Source organism: Palaemon carinicauda, chromosome 22 (genome assembly GCF_036898095.1).
Source record: "Palaemon carinicauda isolate YSFRI2023 chromosome 22, ASM3689809v2, whole genome shotgun sequence".
Classification (NCBI taxonomy): domain Eukaryota; kingdom Metazoa; phylum Arthropoda; class Malacostraca; order Decapoda; family Palaemonidae; genus Palaemon; species Palaemon carinicauda.
The window spans coordinates 22,436,164-22,461,017 of record NC_090746.1 but is presented as its reverse complement, the minus strand read 5'-3'; the positions used below and the strand labels follow the sequence as shown (position 1 = coordinate 22,461,017).

General features: G+C 36.4%; 1 protein-coding gene across 2 annotated transcripts in view; it reads right to left on the bottom strand.

Moving 5' to 3' along the window:
* The window catches only part of Eno (enolase), a 97,175-nt gene that overhangs the window by 26,672 nt on the left and 45,649 nt on the right, over window positions 1-24,854 (bottom strand). The window lies entirely within an intron of this gene.

Genomic DNA, 24,854 nt, shown 5'->3' with positions numbered 1-24,854 from the left:
GCTCCCAAGTGGCCCCGGAGCAACTGGTACCCCCTGGTCCTGGAGCTGCAGCCCAAGCTGATCCCTCTCCCGGGCCCAGTTCTCTCTCAACAAGTACAGAAGTCGACTGTCTTCGCTTCATCATCGAAAATCAAGGACCTTCATCTCATGATTTTCTCTCCCTTGCCGCAAAGAAGAGGTTTGGGATCTCGAAGAAAAGTCTAGACTTCCTAGAGGAATACAAGACCGAATCCACGAGACGGCAATATGAATCATCCTGGAGGAAATGGGTCTCCTTTGTTAAAGCAAAAAATCCTAAAGAAATCACCATTGATTTCTGTATGTCCTTCTTCATTCACCTTCATGGACAAGGATTAGCAGCCAATACGATTTCAACCTGCAAATCGGCTTTGACTAGACCAATTCTATATGCTTTCCAAATTGACCTGTCCAACGACATCTTTAACAAACTGCCGAAAGCATGTGCTCGCCTACGCCCAGCACCCCCTCCGAAACCGATCTCCTGGTCACTAGACAAGGTGCTCCATTTCGCCTCCAACTTGGACAATGATTCATGCCCCCTCAAGGATCTGACTCAGAAAGTTATATTTTTATTTGCTCTCGCCTCGGGAGCTCGAGTCAGCGAAATAGTGGCATTATCAAGAGAAGAGGGACACATCCTGTTTGCTGATTCAGGAGAAGTGACCCTCTCCCCTGATCCGACGTTTCTCGCCAAAAATGAATTACCCACCAAAAGATGGGGCCCTTGGAGAATATGCCCCCTGAAGGAGGATGTCTCTCTATGTCCAGTAGAGAGTCTCAAGGTCTATCTTCGCAGAACTTCAAACTTTGGTGGAGGCCAACTCTTCAAAGGAGAAACATCGGGCAGCGACCTGTCACTGAAACAATTAAGAGCGAAAATCACCTACTTCATTCGCAGAGCGGATCCGAACAGTACACCCGCTGGTCATGATCCTAGAAAAGTGGCATCTTCTCTGAACTTCTTTCAGAGCATGGACTTCGAGAGCCTTAAGAACTTTACGGGCTGGAAGTCCTCGCGAGTTTTCTTTAAACATTATGCGAAACAAGTGCACGAAATCAAACATTTTGTGGTAGCCGCAGGTAGTGTTATGAAACCTGCACCTAACTCTGCGTAGAACAGTGAGTTACTTGGGACTCTAACTCTTCGGGTGCCTATGTTGACCCTCGAGTGATTCATAGTGATGTCTAAAAACACTTAGTGCTTTTATAACTGTTCTTATCCCAGGTGAAATGTCATAGTGTCACACAAGTGCCGCATGCCTTGAGCATGATGTGTTATTTAAAGACTTGCGTTCCTCGAGAACGAGTACCTACTAATCCTGAAATTCCCTTTCAGATTCAAGAGCAAGCCTTTATTTCTATGTACATTATTATTACTGTAAATGAACTTTACTTTTGCTGTAAATTATTTAATTTCTGCATTGTGAAATAAAATTTCTATTTTATTACTTATGCGTCTCTTTCAGCTCCTACTTACTATGAAATACATACTGTCATAGTTTTATTTATTCCTCCTTTCTTATGGTCATGAAGAATTTAAGATGTCTATTCCTAAATTATATTCACCTTGTCTCAGTAAGGTTCCTACACGAATACTTACTTCTGATAATCAGGAGATGAACTCTACACACAGTGCCCAACCACCACTGGCCTACTTCAGAATGTTCTTATACAAATATCAAACATTCTGCTTCATCTCTAAGCTCTTAAAAGTTCTTCTGTCAAGATGAATAGCCCTTCAATACCACTTTGACGTCGGCATAGCCCATGGGAACTTCCTACCAATGGGGGGCAGGATACTTCGTTCCTATGGTTCTTACCTAAGATTACTTTGCTGTTTTGTCAATGCCTAGGCACTTAACTCTGGGGGAAAATCTACCACGATACATTGATTCTCTGGTACTCTTCCATCAGGACGCCATGGCTTGAGCCCAAAAAACGGATTTTGAGCGAAGCGAAAAATCTATTTTTGGGTGAGATAGCCATGGCGTCCTGATGGACCCTCCCTACTACTTCGTTCAGTTTGTTCCCACCCTACACAATTGTATCATGGTGATGGGCAGCAACTGGCGCCAGGATAAAGACGCGCGTGACGTCATTAGAGCAATGGCGTCCGTTTGTTTACGTCTCGAGTATCAGTAGTAGCCACGAGTGAGATTAGCTGTGGAACGGCTCCCAGCTATTCTCAGCCCTTACACACCGAAGCGTTAACTCTGTTCGGGGTGGAGATAGCTATGTGGCACGACCAGACATGCGTGTCCCCTGTTGTATTACGATGTCTTAAAGGGAAACCTTTGAGATACTCGCTCCAGAAGTTAGAATTCTGTGATAACCTGTGGTTAAATTCTCTGGGAATATCTTAGTAGTCTTATACCCAAGGAAGCTACCAAACAGGAACCTTCCATCAGGACGCCATGGCTATCTCACCCAAAAATAGATTTTTCGCTTCGCTCAAAATCCGTTATTTTTTCTAAAAACAAATTAGTGGATGATGCTAAAGGAAGGTTTAAAATAAAAAATGAATGAAAAAATATGGAATATCTAGTGTCCAATTTTGCCACGCCTTGAAAAATGGCAAGGCAATTTTGGACACTTAATTTAAAAAACATCAATTCATAATGTTAAGTTATTAAGTAATAGATTTTGTAAACTATCTATCTATTTATCTATCTATCTATCTATCTATCTATCTATCTATATATATACATATATTATATATATATATATATATGTATATATATATATATATATATATATATGTATATATATATATATCTATCTATCTATCTATCTATATATATATATATATATATATATATTTATATATATATAGATAGATAGATAGATAGATAGATAGATATATATATATATATATATATATATATATATATATATATATTCTTAATAATTTTAACTAGAAATATAGATAAATGATAGTTCTTTGAAAATATTTTCTATCATTTATTTCAATAGAAAATCATATTGATTTATAAGAAAATAAAAAAGAAAAAGTTTTCTTTTCATAGAAAATGATAACCAAACCTATCACTAGTGAGAAAATAGGGACAAGTACAAAATTGGAAATAAAGGTGAACAATTCAATATATACTATAGCCATATACGTGACAATTTAAATGCTTGAATATATGACGGGTCTATTTAATTCATCCGAATGCTCAAAAAACAGCTTCAGTTCTTTTAAATATGGCACTAAACATTCTCTTTGAGGCATGGGTTCCATAAATAAAGGACCATTAATTCCACCTGTAATTTGAAAAAGTTATGTATCCGTTTGGTGCTCTGGATACTCCTCTACTTCTAATGCCCGGCAGTTGATCTTACTGGAATTAGTATGGACCGGCAGGGGTCACTTGCCTTATTTAGATAGGCGCTGCGCATCACTAAGAAACTGGCTATTCTTTGATGAATTTAGCCTATGAATTCTCTATGGATTTAGTCAGTCTATGGAAAGCGAAAATGAAAGAATTGCCCCCAGTCCCGGCAGTAGTGGGTTGCTAAGAAACTCCCGGTTTGTAAATACTAAAGAAAATTGAAAATTGGTAATTGAAATGTTAGAACCATGAATCAAACTGGGAAGTTACAGCTAGTAGAGAATGAATTTATGAAATATAGTTTGGATATCTTGGCCCTAAGGAACAGATGGAGTTAGAAGAGAAGGGGTAGGAATAACGATGATGACACCAAGAGCAGAAAAGGGATTAACCAAATGGAAAGCTGTAGGTAGCAGATTGTTACTTACAAAAATTATTATTATTATTATTATTATTATTATTATTATTATTATTATTATTATTATTATTATTATTATTATCATAATTATTATTATTATTATTATGAGTTATTAGGGCCTATTGAAACCATAGAAAAAGAAAATTTTTCGCGAGTCCTAAACGGTTTCGGAAGGAAATATTCGTCGATTTCCAAATGGCTTCAAAAGAAATAGCCGTAGACTTAGCATAGAGTTCTAAATGACTCAAGAACGGAATCTTCCCGCAGCAGTAGATCAAATCACGGTTCATTATTATTACTACTACTACTACTACTACTACTACTACTATTATTATTATTATTATTATTATTATTATTATTATTATTATTATTATTATTATTATTATTATTAATAATATTAGTTATTAGGGCCTATTGAAACCAGAGAAAAAGAGAATTTTTCGCGAGTTCTAAATGGCTTCGGGAGAAAATCGTGGTTCTCCAAATGGATTCAGAAGAAATTACCATAGACTTAGCATGGAATTCTGAATGATTCCAGATGAGAATCTGAACGACTTCGAAAGAAAACCCTGAGTCTCCAAATGTCTTCGGAAGAAATAGCCGCAGACTTAGCATAGAGTTCTGAATGTGTCCAGAACGGAATCTTCACGGAGCTGTAAATCAAATCACGTAATTTATCATCATCTTCATCATCATCATTATTACTACTACTACTACTACTACTACTACTACTACTACTACTATTATTATCATTATTATTATTATTATTATTATTATTATTATTATTATTATTATTATTATTATTATTATTATTATTATTATCATTATCATTATTATGATGATGATGATGATGAGTTATTAGGGGCTATTGAAACCAGAGAGAAAAAAAAGAGAATTTTTCGCGAGTCCTAAACGGCTTCAGGAGAAAATCTTCGTGCATTTCCTAAAGGATTCAGAAGAAATTTCCATAGACTTAGCATGGAATTCTGAATGATTCCAGAAATCTCTGAATGATTTCGGAAGAAAATCTTCCTGAATCTCCTTTCCAAATGACTTCAGAAGAAATAGCCGTAGACTTAGCATAAAGTTCTGAATGACTCCAGAACGGAATCTTTCCGGAGCAGTTCTGAACGGCTCCGCCCCGGATTCCAAAAGACTTCTGAAGACCTGATCTCTTTTTTTTTTAAACATACCTTGCAACACCTCATGATCTGTATGTACTGTAGCTATGGAAGTTTACGCAGTGAACATTGGAAGGAGGATTTCACTTTACTCAGAGCTCGCGTTCTGGCGGAACAGGTAACTGACTGTGAGAATTTTGTTACAGCTACAGGATGAACTGGAGGCTATTCGGAACACTTTCATCTACAGTTAGTTTGGATAGGTGCTGCCGAACTTGGCGAGCTTTGAAGATCATAATGTAAGCGCCTTGAAGGATAATTTGCTTGCGGTTTAGCGACGATGTCCTAAAATTGGATTGCATTGGTGCAAAGAGGTGAGTGACGTGTGTTTCTTCAAAATTCGGCATTGAAGATAGAACATATCAGGACGGCATTGGTAAATATAGTGTTGCTCTTCGTTGACTTTAGAATGATGGCGTATAGTGTATGCCGAGAAATCAATGGCATCCATGTCTTTACCCATCGCCTTTATAGGTAAAAACATGAAAGCCATCGATTTCTCCGAGGAATCTGACGAACCGAGGACAAACAGCACTGAAATGTCTCTTGAAATCTCGAAGGAGACTGGCGAACTAAGCAAAGAAGATCTTGAAAAACTATAAAAGACAGAAGAGAATAGAGAAGGAAAGCCTTTATATGAAGAAGTATAAAAAATAGCCTTTAATTATAGAGGTAAGTCACTTAAAAACTGAGGTCAATTAGCCTCTACTATTAGCAGTTAGTCGCCTTAAAACAGAGGTCTCAAAGAGCCTCTAGTGCCAGAAATAAAGCACCCAAAAATAAAGGTCAGAGAGTTTTTAATGTTAGCGTTAAGGAGATTAAAATAAAGTTCAAAGAAACTCTAATGCTAGAGTATAGCACCTCAAAATAGAGATCAAAGAACCTCTAATGCTAAACATAAGAAGCCTCATAATAGAGGTCAAAGACCCTCTAATGCTAAAAGTAAGGAGCCTCAAAATAGAGGTCAAAGACCCTCTAATGCTAAACCTGAGGAGCCACAAAATAGAGGTCAAAGATCCTCTAATGCTAAAAGAAATCTCAAAATAGAGGTCAAAGACCCTCTAATGCTAAAAGTAAGGACCCTCAAAATAGAAGTCAAAGACCCTCTAATGCTAAAAGCAATCAAAAAATAGTGGTCAAAGAGCCTCTAATGCTAAACGTAAGGAGTCTCAAAATAGAGGTCAAAGAGACTCTAATGCTAAAAGTGAGCAGCCTCAAAATAGAGGTCAAAGACCCTCTAATGCTAAAAGGAATCTCAAAATAGAGGTCAAAGACCCTCTAATGCTAAAAGTAAGGAGTCTCAAAATAGACGTCAAAGACCCTCTAATGCTAAAAGGAATCTCAAAATAGAGGTCAAAGACCCTCTAATGCTAAAAGTAAGGAGCCTCAAAATAGAGGTCAAAGACCCTCTAATGCTAAAAGTAAGGAGCCTCAAAATAGAGGTCAAAGACCCTCTAATGCTAAAAGTAAGGACCCTCAAAATAGAGGTCAAAGAGCCTCTAATGCTAAAAGTAAGGAGTCTCAAAATAGAGGTCAAAGAGACTCTAATACTAAAAGTGAGCAGCCTCAAAATAGAAGTCAAAGACCCTCTAATGCTAAAAGTAAGGACCCTCAAAATAGAGGTCAAAGACCCTCTAATGCTAAAATGAATCTCAAAATAGAGGTCAAAGACCCTCTAATCCTAAAAGGAATCTCAAAATAGAGGTCAAAGACCCTCTAATGCTAAAAGGAATCTCAAAATAGAGGTCAAAGAGCCTCTAATGCTAAAAGTAAGGAGCCTCAAAATAGAGGTCAAAGACCCTCTAATGCTAAAAATAAGGAGCCTCAAAATAGAGGTCAAAGACCCTCTAATGCTATAAGTAAGGAGCCTCAAAATAGAGGTCAAAGACCCTCTAATGCTAAAAGGAATCTCAAAATAGAGGTCAAAAACCCTCTAATGCTAAAAGGAATATCAAAATAGAGGTCAAAGATCCCCTAATGCTAAAAGGAATCTCAAAATAGAGGTCAAAGAGCCTCTAATGCTAAAAGTAAGGAGCCTCGAAATAGAAGTCAAAGACCCTCTAATGCTAAAAGCAATCAAAAAATAGTGGTCAAAGAGCCTCTAATGCTAAACGTAAGGAGTCTCAAAATAGAGATCAAAGAACCTCTAATGCTAAACATAAGAAGCCTCATAATAGAGGTCAAAGACCCTCTAATGCTAAAAGTAAGGAGCCTCAAAATAGAGGTCAAAGACACTCTAATGCTAAACCTGAGGAGCCACAAAATAGAGGTCAAAGACCCTCTAATGCTAAAAGAAATCTCAAAATAGAGGTCAAAGACCCTCTAATGCTAAAAGTAAGGACCCTCAAAATAGAAGTCAAAGACCCTCTAATGCTAAAAGCAATCAAAAAATAGTGGTCAAAGAGCCTCTAATGCTAAACGTAAGGAGTCTCAAAATAGAGGTCAAAGAGACTCTAATGCTAAAAGTGAGCAGCCTCAAAATAGAGGTCAAAGACCCTCTAATGCTAAAAGGAATCTCAAAATAGAGGTCAAAGACCCTCTAATGCTAAAAGTAAGGAGTCTCAAAATAGACGTCAAAGACCCTCTAATGCTAAAAGGAATCTCAAAATAGAGGTCAAAGACCCTCTAATGCTAAAAGTAAGGAGCCTCAAAATAGAGGTCAAAGACCCTCTAATGCTAAAAGTAAGGAGCCTCAAAATAGAGGTCAAAGACCCTCTAATGCTAAAAGTAAGGACCCTCAAAATAGAGGTCAAAGAGCCTCTAATGCTAAAAGTAAGGAGTCTCAAAATAGAGGTCAAAGAGACTCTAATACTAAAAGTGAGCAGCCTCAAAATAGAAGTCAAAGACCCTCTAATGCTAAAAGTAAGGACCCTCAAAATAGAGGTCAAAGACCCTCTAATGCTAAAAGGAATCTCAAAATAGAGGTCAAAGACCCTCTAATGCTAAAAGGAATCTCAAAATAGAGGTCAAAGACCCTCTAATGCTAAAAGGAATCTCAAAATAGAGGTCAAAGAGCCTCTAATGCTAAAAGTAAGGAGCCTCAAAATAGAGGTCAAAGACCCTCTAATGCTAAAAATAAGGAGCCTCAAAATAGAGGTCAAAGACCCTCTAATGCTAAAAGTAAGGAGCCTCAAAATAGAGGTCAAAGACCCTCTAATGCTAAAAGGAATCTCAAAATAGAGGTCAAAAACCCTCTAATGCTAAAAGGAATATCAAAATAGAGGTCAAAGATCCCCTAATGCTAAAAGGAATCTCAAAATAGAGGTCAAAGAGCCTCTAATGCTAAAAGTAAGGAGCCTCGAAATAGAGGTCAAAGACCCTCTAATGCTAAAAGGAATCTCAAAATAGAGGTCAAAGACCCTCTAATGCTAAAAGGAATATCAAAATAGAGGCCAAAGACACTCTAATGCTAAAAGGAATCTCAAAATAGAGGTCAAAGAGCCTCTAATGCTAAAAGTAAGGAGCCTCAAAATAGATTCAAAAACCCTCTAATGCTAAAAGGAATCTCAAAATAGAGGTCAAAGAGCCTCTAATGCTAAAAGGAATATCAAAATAGAGGTCAAAGATCCCCTAATGCTAAAAGGAATCTCAAAATAGAGGTCAAAGAGCCTCTAATGCTAAAAGTAAGGAGCCTCGAAATAGAGGTCAAAGACCCTCTAATGCTAAAAGGAATCTCAAAATAGAGGTCAAAGACCCTCTAATGCTAAAAGGAATATCAAAATAGAGGCCAAAGACACTCTAATGCTAAAAGGAATCACACAATTGAGGTCAAAGACCCTCTAATGCTAAAAGTAAGGAGCCTCAAAATAGAGGTCAAAGACCCTCTAATGGTAAAAGTAAGGAGCCTCAAAATAGAGGTCAAAGACCCTCTAATGCTAAAAGGAATCTCAAAATAGAGGTCAAAGACCCTCTAATGCTAAAAGTAAGGAGCCTCAAAATAGAGGTCAAAGATCCTCTAATGCTAAAAGGAATCTCAAAATAGAGGTCAAAGAGCCTCTAATGCTAAAAGTAAGGAGCCTCGAAATAGAGGTCAAAGACCCTCTAATGCTAAAAGGAATCTCAAAATAGAGGTCAAAGACCCTCTAATGCTAAAAGGAATCTCAAAATAGAGGTCAAAGACCCTCTAATGCTAAAAGGAATCTCAAAATAGAGGCCAAAGACACTCTAATGCTAAAAGGAATCTCAAAATAGAGGTCAAAGAGCCTCTAATGCTAAAAGTAAGGAGCCTCAAAATAGATTCAAAGACCCTCTAATGCTAAAAGGAATCTCACAATTGAGGTCAAAGACCCTCTAATGCTAAAAGTAAGGAGCCTCAAAATAGAGGTCAAAGACCCTCTAATGCTAAAAGTAAGGAGCCTCAAAATACAGGTCAAAGACCCTCTAATGCTAAAAGGAATCTCAAAATAGAGGTCAAAGACCCTCTAATGCTAAAAGGAATCTCAAAATAGAGGTCAAAGATCCTCTAATGCTAAAAGGAATCTCAAAATAGAGGTCAAAGACCCTCTAATGCTAAAAGTAAGGAGCCTCGAAATAGAGGTCAAAGACCCTCTAAAGCTAAAAGGATTCTCAAAATAGAGGTCAAAGAGCCTCTAATGCTAAAAGTAAGGAGCCTCAAAATAGATTCAAAGACCCTCTAATGCTAAAAGGAATCTCACAATTGAGGTCAAAGACCCTCTAATGCTAAAAGTAAGGAGCCTCAAAATAGAGGTCAAAGACCCTCTAATGCTAAAAGTAAGGAGCCTCAAAATACAGGTCAAAGACCCTCTAATGCTAAAAGGAATCTCAAAATAGAGGTCAAAGACCCTCTAATGCTAAAAGGAATATCAAAATAGAGGTCAAAGATCCCCTAATGCTAAAAGGAATCTCAAAATAGAGGTCAAAGAGCCTCTAATGCTAAAAGTAAGGAGCCTCGAAATAGAAGTCAAAGACCCTCTAATGCTAAAAGCAATAAAAAAAATAGTGGTCAAAGAGCCTCTAATGCTAAACGTAAGGAGTCTCAAAATAGAGATCAAAGAACCTCTAATGCTAAACATAAGAAGCCTCATAATAGAGGTCAAAGACCCTCTAATGCTAAAAGTAAGGAGCCTCAAAATAGAGGTCAAAGACACTCTAATGCTAAACCTGAGGAGCCACAAAATAGAGGTCAAAGACCCTCTAATGCTAAAAGAAATCTCAAAATAGAGGTCAAAGACCCTCTAATGCTAAAAGTAAGGACCCTCAAAATAGAAGTCAAAGACCCTCTAATGCTAAAAGCAATAAAAAAATAGTGGTCAAAGAGCCTCTAATGCTAAACGTAAGGAGTCTCAAAATAGAGGTCAAAGAGACTCTAATGCTAAAAGTGAGCAGCCTCAAAATAGAGGTCAAAGACCCTCTAATGCTAAAAGGAATCTCAAAATAGAGGTCAAAGACCCTCTAATGCTAAAAGTAAGGAGTCTCAAAATAGATGTCAAAGACCCTCTAATGCTAAAAGGAATCTCAAAATAGAGGTCAAAGACCCTCTAATGCTAAAAGTAAGGAGCCTCAAAATAGAGGTCAAAGACCCTCTAATGCTAAAAGTAAGGAGCCTCAAAATAGAGGTCAAAGACCCTCTAATGCTAAAAGTAAGGACCCTCAAAATAGAGGTCAAAGAGCCTCTAATGCTAAAAGTAAGGAGTCTCAAAATAGAGGTCAAAGAGACTCTAATACTAAAAGTGAGCAGCCTCAAAATAGAAGTCAAAGACCCTCTAATGCTAAAAGTAAGGACCCTCAAAATAGAGGTCAAAGACCCTCTAATGCTAAAAGGAATCTCAAAATAGAGGTCAAAGACCCTCTAATGCTAAAAGGAATCTCAAAATAGAGGTCAAAGACCCTCTAATGCTAAAAGGAATCTCAAAATAGAGGTCAAAGAGCCTCTAATGCTAAAAGTAAGGAGCCTCAAAATAGAGGTCAAAGACCCTCTAATGCTAAAAATAAGAAGCCTCAAAATAGAGGTCAAAGACCCTCTAATGCTAAAAGTAAGGAGCCTCAAAATAGAGGTCAAAGACCCTCTAATGCTAAAAGTAAGGAGCCTCAAAATAGAGGTCAAAGACCCTCTAATGCTAAAAGTAAGGACCCTCAAAATAGAGGTCAAAGACCCTCTAATGCTAAAAGTAAGGAGTCTCAAAATAGAGGTCAAAGAGACTCTAATACTAAAAGTGAGCAGCCTCAAAATAGAAGTCAAAGACCCTCTAATGCTAAAAGTAAGGACCCTCAAAATAGAGGTCAAAGACCCTCTAATGCTAAAATGAATCTCAAAATAGAGGTCAAAGACCCTCTAATCCTAAAAGGAATCTCAAAATAGAGGTCAAAGACCCTCTAATGCTAAAAGGAATCTCAAAATAGAGGTCAAAGAGCCTCTAATGCTAAAAGTAAGGAGCCTCAAAATAGAGGTCAAAGACCCTCTAATGCTAAAAATAAGGAGCCTCAAAATAGAGGTCAAAGACCCTCTAATGCTAAAAGTAAGGAGCCTCAAAATAGAGGTCAAAGACCCTCTAATGCTAAAAGGAATCTCAAAATAGAGGTCAAAAACCCTCTAATGCTAAAAGGAATATCAAAATAGAGGTCAAATATCCCCTAATGCTAAAAGGAATCTCAAAATAGAGGTCAAAGAGCCTCTAATGCTAAAAGTAAGGAGCCTCGAAATAGAAGTCAAAGACCCTCTAATGCTAAAAGCAATCAAAAAATAGTGGTCAAAGAGCCTCTAATGCTAAACGTAAGGAGTCTCAAAATAGAGATCAAAGAACCTCTAATGCTAAACATAAGAAGCCTCATAATAGAGGTCAAAGACCCTCTAATGCTAAAAGTAAGGAGCCTCAAAATAGAGGTCAAAGACACTCTAATGCTAAACCTGAGGAGCCACAAAATAGAGGTCAAAGACCCTCTAATGCTAAAAGAAATCTCAAAATAGAGGTCAAAGACCCTCTAATGCTAAAAGTAAGGACCCTCAAAATAGAAGTCAAAGACCCTCTAATGCTAAAAGCAATCAAAAAATAGTGGTCAAAGAGCCTCTAATGCTAAATGTAAGGAGTCTCAAAATAGAGGTCAAAGAGACTCTAATGCTAAAAGTGAGCAGCCTCAAAATAGAGGTCAAAGACCCTCTAATGCTAAAAGGAATCTCAAAATAGAGGTCAAAGACCCTCTAATGCTAAAAGTAAGGAGTCTCAAAATAGACGTCAAAGACCCTCTAATGCTAAAAGGAATCTCAAAATAGAGGTCAAAGACCCTCTAATGCTAAAAGTAAGGAGCCTCAAAATAGAGGTCAAAGACCCTCTAATGCTAAAAGTAAGGAGCCTCAAAATAGAGGTCAAAGACCCTCTAATGCTAAAAGTAAGGACCCTCAAAATAGAGGTCAAAGAGCCTCTAATGCTAAAAGTAAGGAGTCTCAAAATAGAGGTCAAAGAGACTCTAATACTAAAAGTGAGCAGCCTCAAAATAGAAGTCAAAGACCCTCTAATGCTAAAAGTAAGGACCCTCAAAATAGAGGTCAAAGACCCTCTAATGCTAAAAGGAATCTCAAAATAGAGGTCAAAGACCCTCTAATGCTAAAAGGAATCTCAAAATAGAGGTCAAAGACCCTCTAATGCTAAAAGGAATCTCAAAATAGAGGTCAAAGAGCCTCTAATGCTAAAAGTAAGGAGCCTCAAAATAGAGGTCAAAGACCCTCTAATGCTAAAAATAAGGAGCCTCAAAATAGAGGTCAAAGACCCTCTAATGCTAAAAGTAAGGAGCCTCAAAATAGAGGTCAAAGACCCTCTAATGCTAAAAGGAATCTCAAAATAGAGGTCAAAAACCCTCTAATGCTAAAAGGAATATCAAAATAGAGGTCAAAGATCCCCTAATGCTAAAAGGAATCTCAAAATAGAGGTCAAAGAGCCTCTAATGCTAAAAGTAAGGAGCCTCGAAATAGAGGTCAAAGACCCTCTAATGCTAAAAGGAATCTCAAAATAGAGGTCAAAGACCCTCTAATGCTAAAAGGAATATCAAAATAGAGGCCAAAGACACTCTAATGCTAAAAGGAATCTCAAAATAGAGGTCAAAGAGCCTCTAATGCTAAAAGTAAGGAGCCTCAAAATAGATTCAAAAACCCTCTAATGCTAAAAGGAATCTCACAATTGAGGTCAAAGACCCTCTAATGCTAAAAGTAAGGAGCCTCAAAATAGAGGTCAAAGACCCTCTAATGGTAAAAGTAAGGAGCCTCAAAATAGAGGTCAAAGACCCTCTAATGCTAAAAGGAATCTCAAAATAGAGGTCAAAGACCCTCTAATGCTAAAAGTAAGGAGCCTCAAAATAGAGGTCAAAGATCCTCTAATGCTAAAAGGAATCTCAAAATAGAGGTCAAAGAGCCTCTAATGCTAAAAGTAAGGAGCCTCGAAATAGAGGTCAAAGACCCTCTAATGCTAAAAGGAATCTCAAAATAGAGGTCAAAGACCCTCTAATGCTAAAAGGAATCTCAAAATAGAGGTCAAAGAGCCTCTAATGCTAAAAGGAATCTCAAAATAGAGGCCAAAGACACTCTAATGCTAAAAGGAATCTCAAAATAGAGGTCAAAGAGCCTCTAATGCTAAAAGTAAGGAGCCTCAAAATAGATTCAAAGACCCTCTAATGCTAAAAGGAATCTCACAATTGAGGTCAAAGACCCTCTAATGCTAAAAGTAAGGAGCCTCAAAATAGAGGTCAAAGACCCTCTAATGCTAAAAGTAAGGAGCCTCAAAATACAGGTCAAAGACCCTCTAATGCTAAAAGGAATCTCAAAATAGAGGTCAAAGACCCTCTAATGCTAAAAGGAATCTCAAAATAGAGGTCAAAGATCCTCTAATGCTAAAAGGAATCTCAAAATAGAGGTCAAAGACCCTCTAATGCTAAAAGTAAGGAGCCTCGAAATAGAGGTCAAAGACCCTCTAATGCTAAAAGGAATCTCAAAATAGAGGCCAAAGACACTCTAATGCTAAAAGGAATCTCAAAATAGAGGTCAAAGAGCCTCTAATGCTAAAAGTAAGGAGCCTCAAAATAGATTCAAAGACCCTCTAATGCTAAAAGGAATCTCACAATTGAGGTCAAAGACCCTCTAATGCTAAAAGTAAGGAGCCTCAAAATAGAGGTCAAAGACCCTCTAATGCTAAAAGTAAGGAGCCTAAAAATAGAGGTCAAAGACCCTCTAATGCTAAAAGGAATCTCAAAATAGAGGTCAAAGAGCCTCTAATGCTAAAAGTAAGGAGCCTCAAAATAGAGGTCAAAGACCCTCTAATGCTAAAAGTAAGGAGCCTCAAAATAGAGGTCAAAGACCCTCTAATGCTAAAAGGAATCTCAAAATAGAAGTCAAAGGCCCTCTAATGCTAAAAGTAAGGAGCCTCAAAATAGAGGTCAAAGACCCTCTAAGGCTAAAAGGAATCTCAAAATAGAGGTCAAAGACCCTCTAATGCTAAAAGTAAGGAGCCTCAAAATAGAGGTCAAAGACCCTCTAATGCTAAAAGGAATCTCAAAATAGAGGTCAAAGACCCCGTAATGCTAAAAGTAAGGACCCTCAAAATAGAAGTCAAAGACTCTCTAATGCTAAAAGTAAGGAGCCTCAAAATAGAGGTCAAAGACCCTCTAATGCTAAAAGGAATCTCAAAATAGAGGTCAAAGAGCCTCTAATGCTAAAAGTAAGGAGTCTCAAAATAGACGTCAAAGACCCTCTAATGCTAAAAGTAAGGAGCTCAAAATAGAGGTAAAAAACCCTCTAATGCTCAAAGTAAGGAGCCTCAAAATAGAGGTCAAAGACCCTCTAATGCTAAAAGGAATCTCAAAATAGAGGTCAAAGAGCCTCTAATGCTAAAAGTAAGGAGTCTCAAAATAGACGTCAAAGACCCTCTAATGCTAAAAGTAAGGAGCTCAAAATAGAGGTAAAAAACCTTCTAATGCTCAAAGTAAGGAGCCTCAAAATAGAGGTCAAAGAGCCTCTAATGCTAAAAGTAAGGAGCCTCAAAATAGAGGTCAAAGAGCCTCTAATGCTCAAAGTAAGGAGCCTCAAAATAGAGGTCAAAGAGCCTCTAATGCTAAAAGTAAGGAGCCTCAAAATGGAGGTCAAAGACCCTCTAATGCTAAAAGTAAGGACCCTCGAAATAGAGGTCAAAGAGCCTCTAATGCTAGAGGTAAAGCACTTCAAATTAGAGATCAAAGAACATATAATGCTAAGATTATAGTACCTCAAAATAGAGGTCATAGAGCCCTTAATACTAAAGGTATGGTACCTCAAAATAGAGCTTAAATATCCGCTAATGTTGGAAGTATGGCACCTCAAAATAAAAGGTCAAAGAGCCTCTAATGCTAGAGGTAAGGTACCTCAAAATAAAGGCCAAATAGTCTGGCCTATTCTTTGTATATTCACCCTACACATTGGTTTCCTACGCGCCAGCGCTTTTCTGCGCCTTCACCAAAAACTGTGCTTCAGCAGAAACTAAGCACCAGCAGCATCCTGTGCGCCAACGATCCAGTACTCTCCTTCACACTCGCACGAGAGGCAAAGAGAATGAAAACTTTTTGACAGATTAAAATTGCCCCATTCCCCTCCCCGCAAACGGATGACAGCATGCCCGCCAGGCAAAAAGGGAAGAGGCTTCACAGAAGGGTTCAAGATCCTGAAGATTCCATCTTCCAGGGCGAATCAAATGATTCCCCTGAAGAAAGGAAAGATGAATACTGTGAAGAACTGCAGAGTATAATAGGTGAGAACCTAGAGAGATATGAAAATTGTGATTAATAACTTCAATGCTAAAGTTGGAAGGAATAATCAAGGGATAGAAAATGTGATGGGTGTTGAGGTTCTTGGCGAAGTTGCAAATGAAAATGGGGCACATTTTATAAGTTATTATTCAGCAAACAATCTTTTTACTGGAGGTACTCTTTTCCAGCACAAGGAGATCCACAAATATACAAGGACTTCACCATGTGGCAATTACAAATATCAAATAGATCACATAGCCATTGATAAAGAGAGGACGATTCTGGGAAATGTAACAAGCTATAGAGGTGCAGTTATTGGTAGTGATCACCAGCTCTTCATTGCCACACAAATATTAAAACTGAAAGAACCCAACAGAAATGTAGATAGAATACCTAAGTTTGATACACCTAAGCTTCTAGAGGATGAGCACAGAAATCTTTGTAACTGAATGTAGGAATCGATTTACAGTCTTAAGAGACTTTAAGAGACGAAGTTTTGGGACATGCAGTTACAAGGAGAAAACCATGGATATCAAATGATACTTGGGATACTATAAAAAGATGACAAAGACAGAAATTGATTTCTTAAAGTTTTCGAGTAAGTAATGAAAATTACAAGGCAGAGCATGCCAAGTATTTCAGTATTGATAGTGAGGTCAAAAGATATGTCAGGAATGATTGGAGAGAATATTCAGACAGGAAAGCAGATGAGGCTGACAAAGCTATGAATTCAGGGAGTGGCTTTGTTGTAGGAATTGCTCTTGGATTTATTAATGAAATCTCTACGGGAAAAAAGAAGCATATACCCATCAAAAAGAAAGATGGATCTGTTATAACAAAAGAACATGAAGAAAAGTAACGTTGGATTGAACACTTTAGTGAGGTCATGAATAGGAAATACGAAGGGAATAATTTGGTTGATATACCTGAAACTGATGAAGACCTTGATGTGCCCATGAATGAATTAGGTGTGTTTAAAGTCGAAGCTATTCTTAAAAAAACTCAAAAGATGGAAAGCCCCTGGATACGAAGGAATAACTGCTGAGATAATATTGCCTGAAAATGAAGTGACTCCCAGATTATGTACAAGATTATTTTGTAGAATGTGGCGTGAAGAGGCAAAGTCTTATGTATGGGAGCTAGGAGTGCTGGTGAAAATGACAAAAAAAGATCTGACTGATTGCAATCATTACAGAGGCATCACACTTACGTCAGCTGTCATGAAAATATATAGAATGCTCATTCTAAAGAGACTAGAGAGAAAGATGGATGAAAAGTTGAGAGATGGACAAGCAGGATTTAGAAAAAGTAGAAGTTGTACTGACCAAATTTTCATTTAAGACATGTGGTACAGCAATATGTAGAGTATAAAATTCCACTTTTGATGGTATATGTGGGCTATGAAAAAGCTTTTGATTATGTGTTCTGGCAAATTTTGTGGAGAGTCCTACGACATTATAGAGTTCCTCTCAAATTTGTAAATTCAATTGTCTATTCATAAGCATAGCAAATGCAAAGTTAATGTTAGTGGCGTCTTATCAAACGAATTTCCAGTGAAAAGTGGAGTACTCTAAGGGAATGTGTTGGGGATGGTGGAGAAGAATTGGACTGGATTGGTAACAGAAAATTAGGAGACCTAGAGCATGCTGATGACGCTGTCCTAATTAGCAGAACACCACAGGGCTTGGAAAGCTTACTTACCAGAATGCATGAAAAATCACATGAGGTTGGGCTCAAGATAAATAGAAGAAAGACAGATGATGAGAACGGAATATGCAATGGAAGATGAAATATCTTTGGAAGGACAAAGGATTAATGAGGTAGAATTATTTAAATATTTAGGAACTATGATATCTAATATAGGAGCTTTAGAATTTGAGTTTAATGAAAGATTGAAAAAAGCAAATCAGAGGATGGCTAGGTTAAGTCAAATTTGGAAATCAGGTCGCCTAAAATTTCATATAATAATCAGGCTATATATCAGTTTAGTGAGATCGGTGTTACTGTATGGTCGTGAATCTTGGTATATTAATGAAACTCATTTTGTAGATTTGAGAACAAAGCCCTCAGAAGAATATTGGGTGTTAAATGACAGGGCAGGATTAGAAATGAAACTAAGAGAGATTACTCGAGCGCCACATGTGGACGAGATCATGGTGAGGGGTAGATGGAGATGGTTTGGGGATGCTCTTTGTTCTCCATAAGAGACATTAGTTCACCAAACTTTAAACTGGCCTCCACAAGGCACTAGCAGAGTTGGAAGACTCATGATTATAAAGCATGAAGTAGGATATTGTGATTGGAGAAGTATTGAATTAAAAGCTGAAGATAGAGACGACTAGCGAAATCTAATTGAGGCCCTTTGCGTCAATAGGCGTGGGAGGAGATAATGATGATATGTGGGCAATGGCTTCAAGCATCTAGCTCAAGGCGAGTCACCTAGCCTCCTTCTTCCTCTAAAAACCCTTTTGTTGCTCTACCAATGCAAAATAATGGACGATCCTTAATATCTTCCAAAATAATTTGAATTTCTTTTTTATTTCTTTTACTTTAGGTATAAATAAATCCTTATCATTCACTATCGGGACTATCCCAGCAGTTCAATCATCACTATTTATTACCCTGGTCAATTTAGATTTTTTTGTATTTATGTTAGTGTTTGCAGACATTTTTTCTTAAAGAATCGAGAGATTTTTGGTTGCTTTGTATTTCCATGATTTGTCGTGTTTCTATCTCTCTTTGTGTTTTTCCTTTTATTTTTCTTCATTTCATCTTTTTTTCTTAAATCTTCGATTGTATCCCTTTCTTTTGTAGGTAAAAGTATCTCTTTGATGGCTCGTTCATAGTATGAGGTAACAATGATAAGAATAAAATAGATAGGTACAACTTAGGACGAATATTGTTTATGGGATCAGCTTTGCTCCACCTTGATGTATCTATCATGCTGTTCACTCTAATGTTGCTCCATTTAACACCATATCAAAAAGGCAACATGGCAATTATCAACATGGAAATTAGCAGGAACAATGAAAATATATTCTATTTCAATTCCTGAAATTTTTATTTGGATATGTAAATTATTATAGGAATAATGTATATAGTAGAGTTTTTTGTATAGATATTTCTAGCATTTGGGTTGACACCCCTTTCGAGGATGTTACCATGTTTTGGTCAATCTTTTTGAAGGTTTCACCCCCTGAGTGTCAACAGCTTTAAGAGTATCCCCAGTATTAAATAACTTTTTGAAAATCATATCATAACCATCAAGCTAGAAAGAAACTTTTTTTTCTTTAATTCAACTCTCAGGGTGTCACTCACTTTTAGGGTGTCATCTTGGGCAGACACCCCTTTTACTGCACCCCTTATGTCTTATTTTGAATTTTTATGATTAGATATATGCATATTTATACATAAAAGTATATTTGTGCTCGAATACAAAGTTTGATTTACATATTCATATAGTAAGGCAAAATTGGACAGTTTTCAAAACCATGGTCAGGCAAAATTGGACAGGCAAACTTCTCACTTTTTTCTTGGCGAGGAAAAATTGGACAATCTTGGATTACGGACACAAAAATTTATGTAAGTCTATAATTTTTTTCTAGCATATTTATATTGATAGGGACCACAAATTGTCATGGTTTGCCCAACTGAGCATTGGCGCTTAACGGGGATACAGACGTGTCCAAAATTGCCTCACTGTCCAAAATTGCCTCGCCTCCGAGATATTTTTTTTATTACTATAATACGAGAATTTCTAATTCTTTGATGATTATGAAACAAGCCATTTTTATAGATGAGACCTCCCTCTCTTGAAAACATGTTTGGTATTTGGTCATAAATTATTAATATGGATTTTGTACAAAGGTTACTAAAAAGGTGTCCAAAATTGCCTCACCCTACTATACAGTGAGAGTGGGAATATACAATACATATGAACATTTGTAAAACAAAATATCAGAAAAATATGCTACATGTGAAGATCTAAACTCACAGGTGCCTTCATGGGTGGAGCTTTTATCCCATTAATCAGGAGGGATGCTTAGAGGAGCACATTAGATGTCAAGGTGTTTTCTATTTAGGCCTTCCGATAGTTGCCTACAAATTTTTTTTTAATCTTACTATACATTTATCTTCCATCTTTTTCAAGACTCATCCATGTACATACAAAAACATATACATGTGTATATATCTACATATATGTACACATGCATATACATACATACATACATGTCCATATATACTTACACACTAATGTATAAATGCACACACTTTATGCATGTATGCTCATGTAACCATATACATATAAATAGGCCTATAGAGTACATGCACACTTATCTGCACATATTTTACATGTCAGTTCTTTTATATATATAAAAAAACATACACAAGTAACAGCAAAGCATATGCTCATGTACTTATACAATAACACATGCATGTGTATGATAGAGATCAAAATTACACTATTAATTGGTCATGTACAAAAAAAAAAAAAAGGTTTATTCCAACAACCTTTTAGAAGATGTCATAGAATCCAGTTTTATGAAATAATATTTTTATTACAATTTATATATAGGACACAGAATGTACGAGGTTTGCAAGCTTCATAAATTTCATAATCTTTCTGATCTACACTATCATACCCATTATGTATAATTGTATATGCATATGTTTTGTTGTTGCTCGTGCGTGGGTTCTCATATATATGCACTGGTATGTAAAATATGTGCAAATATGTGTGTATGTACATTTATGATTATTTCATCATCTTCTACGCCTACTGATGCAAATGGCCTCCGTTAGATTTCACCAGTCGTCTCAATCTTGAGCTTGTAATCAATACTTCCCCATTCATCATCCCCTAATTAACACTTCATAGTCCTCAGCCACATAGGCCTGGGTCTTCCAAATTTCTAGTGCCTTGTAGAGCTCAATTAAACGTTTGGTGAACTCATCTACCTTGGGGAGTGCGAAGTGCATGTCCAAACCATCTCCATCTACCCCCTACCATAATCTCATCCAGCCATTTAACTCCCAAAATTCTTCTAAGGGCTTTGATATATAGCCCAATTTTTATATATAATTTAGGCAATTTGATTTCTTAATTTTACATAACGTAGCCATTGATTTGCTTTTTTCAATCTTTCATTAAACTCAAATTCTAAAGACCCTGTATTAAATATCATAGTTCCTGAATATTTAAATGATTCCATCTATTTAATCCTTTCTCCTTCCAGTGATATTTCGTCTTCCATTGCACATTCCGCTCTCATTATCTCTGTCTTTTTTCTATTCATTTTGAGTACAACCTCATGTGATATTTCATGCATTCTGGTTAGCAGCCTTTGCAAGTACTATGGTTTCCTGTTAATATGGACAGCGTCATCAACATACTCTAGGTCAGCTAATATCCTATTACCAATTCAGTCCAATCCTTCTCCACCATCTCCAACTGTTCAATGCATACAAAATCCATGGGGAGGATAAACAACATAGGTGACAATACATTCCCTTGGAGTATTCCAATGTTCACTGGAAATTAATTTAATAAGACATTAACTTTGCACTTGCTATGCTCATGAGCAGACAAATTTACATATCTAAGAGGAACTATGATAAAACAGGACTCTCCACAATATTGGCAGGTGCATTATATGAATATAGTTTTTATACATATATGCATGAATATGTATATGCATGCATATATATGAGTGCAAGCATGTATATGGGTATGTACTGTATACATCTATGTATATGCAAGTACAAAGTGTTTGGTAATATCAGTGTTGTCAGATGTAAGAGGAAAGACGAGAATGTGTAAAGAATACGCCAGACTATTCGGTGTATGTGTAGGCAAATAAAAAATGAGCCGTAACCAGAGAGAGGGATCCAATGTATTACTGTCTGGCCAGTCAAAGGATCCAATAACTCTCTAGCGGTAGTCTCTCAATGGGTGGCTGGTGCCCTGGCCAACCTACTACCTATAAATATATATATATATACATAATAACATAATATATATATATACATATATATACATATATACATACATATATGTATATGTATACATATATATATATATATATATATATATATATATATACATGTATATAATAATTGTATATATATATATATATATATATATATATATATATATATATATGTATATACATATACATATATATAGTATATATACGTATATATATACATATACAGTATATACATATATATAATATATATATATACACACACACACATATATATATATATATATATATATATATATATATATATATATATATATATATAAATACAGATATATAAGCATATACATGTATACATACAGTTGTCGTACAGTTTGGAGTATTGGCAGTAGCCTACTAGACACAGATCCCAATATAGTAGGGATAAATTGACCCTCAAAGGGCATATGGCAAGCAATAATTTAGAAAAAAAAAATCAGAATCTTGATGCTGTAAATTTCAGCACAGTTTGAGGGTTCTATGAGGGTTGGTTCTTCAGGTCGTTTTCTCCGGTAGTATGGTGGAAACTCATAAGCTGGACTTTTGAATCTTCTCAGGAATGGGTTCAGTCATACGAGGGACTAATTTCAGCCCATCAACTTTACAGAATCCAAATTCTTCCAAGTAGATTCCAACTGTGCTTTGAACTGATCCACTTCCATATACATCAGACACCAGCTGATCAAAGTTGTCTCGGTCGCCATGAAACACTGTTCCTTCAGGTTGATCCTTAACCATGTCACCATTACTGATTACTGAAACACTTTCAACCATGTATATTTCAGGACAGTTTCCAATTCAAATGAAAAAGCATAGGACTCATAATTACCTGGTTTGTTTAGGAAAATAGTTAATTGTTTAGATTTGAAGAGATGGCGGAGTGTCATACATAGCAGGATATGTGTTTTCATCTTCCACTGTCCACCTGTTGCTGCTTTACACATATCTTGACTAACTGATAGTACTAATATTCATTTCCGATCTGATGGGTCCCTCTTACCACACATTAGTGTAAATACAGATTGCAGAACATAAGAAGGAATTTCCTATAGTGGATAAAAAACGTCACTAGATTTGGTGGGCCATAGAAGTGTCTTGGTTTCTTTGAAGGTATTAAGTAGTCTAGTGTAAAGCTTAAGACTAGCTTCTTTGATCCAGTCATCATCTCACAAATCATAAGCAGAAAGAACAGTTGTTTTCAGTGATTCCAAAGATTTACAAAATATCAGTGTGTCTTTATATGGGGATGATCAGAAGTCGATGCTGTCTTTCAGGTCAGAACAGTGTTCAATCTTCGACCTTAGATTGACTAGTTATTTCAAAAGCTTGTTCATTATTGCTAGTGTTGCATAGATTCTCATTATGAATATTTCTAAATGACAAAGTTTCAGAACCCGATCTTTGTGAATAACTTCTTTTTTTCTTTTTTTTATAAAATCGTAGATGCGAAAATACTTTCTCTATAAATCTTTTCTTGTCTGATGTTTCCTCAGTTTCTGTGATTGTGTAACACTGTTAAGGTATTCGTCTCACTAAAACTGCTTGGGTCGGCACTCGTGGAATTAGGTCTCCCTTTCGAAAAGATCTAGTCCTTTTATTTTGCATAGTAAATCTTCGTCATTTAGTTAAATTTACTTTTCTTCAATGTTTTTATACGCATCTGAGAGGAACTTCTGCAAGCTCTATATATAACCAGAGTCCTTTACCTTGTCACCTTTACAAAATATACAATATTTACCAAATATAACTATTCAACATCTTTTTTTGGCGACTTGCTCACTTACATTCAAGCATTTGTTTTTATGCTTAACAATGTGCGGCGACCAATTAAAAAACCCTCTCGTCGGCAACTTTATAGATAAACAAGTAAATAAACAAATGAACAAATAAGTAAGAAAAATAATTAATCTTAACTTCGAACTACATTCGAACAAATACCTCTAAATTTTCTATAAAAAAAAAAAAATTAAAGGCACGTTATCTTTTACAATAAGCTTGGAATTTGTCAGGAGAAAAAAAATCATCACTTGCTTATTTGGATTTATCAGTTTGAAACGGATGGAAAAGTTTTGGTATCTATTTCGATATAACGTAAACTTTGGCTAAATAAGCGTATGTAACAAGGACGTATTTATAATGCAATATGCAATAACAGTTTAGTTATTTTTTCCTGAGAGGACTTCGTTTGCAAAGAGAAATATGTTAAAATCAAGATTTTTTCGGTTTGTGTGTACATTTTGTATTACTTTAGAAATACATATTATACTATTGAAATGTTTGCTTTTTATATATGTTTCTTGATATATTGCAATAGTCCCTGCAAAATTTTTTGAAAGTCTGAATATGTTTGACCACCCATATAAAGGCTTAAACTAGATTTACGTGAGACAGAGTTGAGCATAGCGTGAAAGGGGGTTTTGGTCCCCTATGTGAGAACGGCCCCGAGTTGAGAGTGGTCGCTATGTTCTTGACATAGCCCAAGACATGGGTTATCAAGAAATGTGAGTTAAAACGTTAGCAGAAAATATCCTGGGGTGGTCCTGGCACCCGGCCTAAAAGGATTACTAAATATTCTAAAGACCATGCACCAGAGTCAATTGAACAATGGAGTCAGATACTTATATCAGATTATGAGCATGGAGTTTAATAAGCGACAGGTTTTTCTACATCAGTTTAGGATAAAAGTCAGATTCTGAAGTACAAACATGTGAACAATTTTCAAAGTACTACCAACCTGAAGTGCTTAAAATAACTTCCTTATAAATAACAGGTCTCAAAAAAAAAGAAAAAAAAATTCTCAAAATGTAATTCTTTTAACGATATTACATGGGAGACTGCCTGTTTCTCAATTTTTTAAAATATCGGTTTCATCCTATAGCCAACATGAAATAACTTCACGTTGCTTCTGGTCTCCCTCTGGACATACACTGTATATCAGAGAAATCAGTAGGCTAATATCCCCCAATATCAAACCAAAGAAAGGTAAATTCCAGAGAAACCGATATTTTTAGAGTCACTATTGATAGAAAGGCGATCAGAAATAACCAGGGTAATCTATCTAGGTGTCATGTACTCGACATGGGCTGTGAATTGCCTCCACTTGGTTCTGTCTCTAGCTCTCTGTATAAATTGCCCAGCTGCTACATCCTCATTTACATCT